The following is a 4,464-nucleotide window of genomic DNA, read 5'->3' as shown; positions in this document are numbered from 1 at the left end:
GCAACAATAATTATTGTAGTTCTCTTAGACTTTATTTCTGTTTGATTTGTAATATGTTGGGAAGACATATTTATCAATTGATCAACAAAATAAAACATAATACAAAACGACACAACATTGTTAAAATCATTAGTGGCCAACGTTGAACGTTTACGAAGGCCTCAATCTTCCCGCGCCGTAGACCAGATTAATAGGTGCTTGATTTTGGTATTTTGATTTTACATAACATTAAACCTTTCTTGGGGTTCATGGTCATGGCAACAGCCATACTAATATTATATCATGTTTAATATTACATTTCAGGATATGTGAATTACATGTCATTGTACCAAACTGTCATACATTTTTATTCCCACATCATTCTGATTGATCACAACCAAACCTACTATCAGTGGACACATCCAAATGCAAGCGCCTGTTCTTGACAACTTGCCACTGATCTAATAATATAGATCAGTGCAACTTGCTGGGTCCTTTGCCGCCACAGACACGCTTTGGCCTGTAGGTAAAATGTACAATGTATTTTCTGATTTGTGCACAAAAGCTTTTTTTCTTTTTTCTTTTTTTTAACATGACAATGTTTAATGTCACTGTATGTTTGAAAGACCATGGTCACATTTGTAAAGCAAATGTAAAATTTGAAAATAAATAACATTTTGGTTCATGATTTTTTCCTACACCTGTGCTGAAAATAAGAAATGAAAATGTCGGTATATAAGTCACTCAAATGCAGTATAGAATGAATGGTTTGAGTTTGTTGCGGTTGACCCTGCACAGTTTGACCAATGATGTTTTTGTTAAACAATTTTGCCGTCACCCCTCCCATAGGGTGACGTATTTCACAACTTCCTGTGTTACACAAACTCAGTGATAACCAATTTTGCCTTCACCCCTCCCATAGGGTGACGGATTTCACAACTTTCTACTGATGAACAATGTTGCCTTCACCCCTCCCATAGGGTGACGGATGTCACAACTTCCTGTGTACACAAACTGATGACGTATTTCACAACAAAATGGCGGTGCCCTTGGTCAACCTCGAAACTATCCATATGAATGGGGGCCTCCTGGCCCCCATAAAAACAAAACTACAGAGTTATCTCCCATATGGTTTTCGCGAGCACTGATCCAAATTTGAGATCAGTGTTCGCGAGACGAAAATGATTGTGCAGATTGGCCGACTTCGACAGTGATCTCCGTTCTGTTCTTCACAGTTATGATAAAGACATCGTTCTAAGGTCAAAACAAGTCGAAATTTTGGGACTGCTGCCGGAAGGAGACCGTAATATATGGTTTCATCACTGTCAACTGGTTACAGAAAAAAATCGTCTGCTCCAGTGAACGCCGAAACCAAACAGTAGATTATCACGTGACACTTTTGCCATATTTACAGTTGTTTGCACAGTAAATACAGCCGCGAAAAATAGCTCGCTTGAAACTGTCTTACATATCAATTCCTTTGTAATTTAAAAATTACAAAGCACCATGAAAAATCATTATTGACGATCGCGAATCTGCTTATATCAATAATACATCAACAAGTCGCGTAAGGCGAAAATACAATATTTAGTCAAGTAGCTGTCGAACTCACAGAATGAAAGTGAACGCAACGCAACGCAGCAAGACCGTATACTCGTAGCATCGTCACTCCACCGCCCGTGGCAAAGGCAGTGCCCGTGGAATTGACAAGAAGAGCGGGGTATTCGTTGCGCTGAGAAGGATAGCACGCTTTTCTGTACCTCTCTTCGTTTTAACTTTCTGAGCGTGTTTTTAATCCAAACATATCATATCTATATATTTTTGGAATCAGGAACCGACAAGGAATAAGATGAAAGTGTTTTTAAATTGATTTCGAAAAAAAAAAATTGATAATAATTTTTATATATTTAATTTTCAGAGCTTGTTTTTAATCCGAATATAACATATTTATATGTTTTTGGAATCAGCAAATGATGGAGAATAAGATAAACGTAAATTGGGATCGTTTTATAAATTTTTATTTTTTTTTACAATTTTCAGATTTTTAATGACCAAAGTCATTAATTAATTTTTAAGCCACCAAGCTGAAATGCAATACCGAACCCCGGGCTTCGTCGAAGATTACTTGACCAAAATTTCAACCAATTTGGTTGAAAAATGAGGGCGTGACAGTGCCGCCTCAACTTTCACGAAAAGCCGGATATGACGTCATCAAAGTCATTTATCAAAAAAATGAAAAAAACGTTCGGGGATTTCATACCCAGGAACTCTCATGTCAAATTTCATAAAGATCGGTCCAGTAGTTTAGTCTGAATCGCTCTACACACACACACACACACACGCACACACACACACACGCACACACACACACACGCACGCACATACACCACGACCCTCGTTTCGATTCCCCCTCGATGTTAAAATATTTAGTCAAAACTTGACTAAATATAAAAAGCTCTAAATATGTAAAAAAAAATAAATCGGTTTCCTTGCCAGACAAGGAAACTCAAGGCATCCTGTCAGGGAGAGAATGTGCCGAACTCATTTTGACCTGAGTTCAGAATGATCGGAGCTATGTTAGGCACAAACAAAAAAAATAGTCTGTTTACGGTAACCCGACCGACTCTATTTTTTTCGCGCGACCTAGACTTTTTTTTGGCATTTGGGGAAAAAAAATAAAATAAAATAACGTAAAAATATGGTTTTTTGGAGAAAAAAAAAATCCCGACCTACCGACCCTATTTTTTTGGCCTATGTTACCGTAAACAGACCTTTTTTTTGGCCTTATGCTGCCCTGGCAAGTATTAGGCGTGCGGTCGTTGGAGAATCCGAAAATAGTACAAAGTGTATATTACCTCAATCTGTTCTTGTCCATAAGCCTCACTGTCTTCACGAAACGACCAGGGACATCTTATATCGGCCTGTAACTGCGGCGTGTGGTGTGGTGGTTATTCGCTGAGAGGGGTATACAGTAATATATCACACCCACCGCTCGTGCACGGTAATTTCTTGTATATCACCCTGTAACGTTGCTCGGAGAGTAGGAATTATATGCTGAAAGAAGAAAGGGGGGGGGGGCGCTAAAATGGAATATATATTACCCCCACTCCACATGCGGTGTATTTAGGTGGCAGACTGACGCAACATGTGATAGAGATCAGGGCGCGGATTAGTTCCAGAGCAGCTACACAATATTCCGTGCACCACGTGCTGTTATTGTCAGCCACCGGGGGTTACGCTGGGAATGGTTTTGTTTCCTGTTGGTTGTTTTCTGGGCGGAACTGAACTTTGGACTGAAGAAAGAACAATCCTCAAGGGCAGGAAATTAATTCCATGTTCCTTTGGGCTTTTGAGCGTCAAGTTGTGCAGCAAATACAATCGGTTGGAATGGTTAGGCTTAGGGTTAGGGTTAAAAATGGTTGCTGGCATGGCTTAGAACCGTCTGTGTGTGTATTTGGTGTTTTTTTCAGAAACATATATAAGCCATACAATAATCTATTAGTAGTGAGTACAGCAGGCAGTCCGTCACTAGTACATCAACATCTCAGGTTACTCCTTGTAATCTCTCTTGCAGTAAAGTGCTTCAAGTAAAACGCACCTGGTTTAAACAAAACTTTATTCAATTATTATCATGACAAAAACAATACATGGTTTTTAGGATAACTAACTCAAGCATATAATGCTTATTTTAAGTAATCCTGGTATGTACATAACAAAGGTTAACATGATGGCGGACTAAATACATTTACTCATTTCAGGCAACGATAACAAACAGAAAAACCTGATACGCAAACAATCAGAAAAGGGAGGGGGTGGTAGTACAGGAGGTGGGGACAAAAAAGTAGAAAAAAAGACATGGGGCACGAGAGAACAGATAGAAGCATAAACGCACCTCGGTACTATGAGAGACTTTGAGATGTACAAATAATGGGTCCTAATTGATTAAGGATGTTTCGCACTTCAAGCTTGGTTCTGTTTCAGGAGAGCATTGATCAGCTTTGATTCGCCGCCAACGGCAGACACTGGCACCACGTCAGTAGCCAGAAAGTCAGAGACACTGTCACCACGTCAGTCGCCAGAAAGTCCACAAGTCCTCCTCCGCTCCCCGCTGAAGACACCACGATCTAAGCGACAGCGCGCCATGCTGCGTCCTCTCAACACACAGCAGGCCTGAGCCAGAGAAAGGAGAAATTCCAGCCAGGGGATTAGTGTCAGGCAGGTAGCTCATTTCATCCTGTGCCGGTCTGCAGGTGCGAGAGACACTTACCTGTCGACAGGTGAGCTGGCAGCGAGTTGACCCTGACCTCTGGCCAAGTATGCAGTAACCGCGGTGTGCTGGCACCAGCAGAGAGGAATGCACGATCTGACTACTCCACTGGCCTACTGAGGGCTACCTGGCATACCTGTGATTACCTGCCTAACATACCTGTGATTACCTGATTGCCATGGTCAGGTAGACTGGTATACCTGTGATGACCTGAGTCG

This window comes from Littorina saxatilis, linkage group LG3 (assembly GCF_037325665.1).
Source record: "Littorina saxatilis isolate snail1 linkage group LG3, US_GU_Lsax_2.0, whole genome shotgun sequence".
NCBI classification, from domain to species: Eukaryota; Metazoa; Mollusca; class Gastropoda; order Littorinimorpha; family Littorinidae; genus Littorina; species Littorina saxatilis.
Note: the sequence above shows the minus strand (reverse complement) of the source record.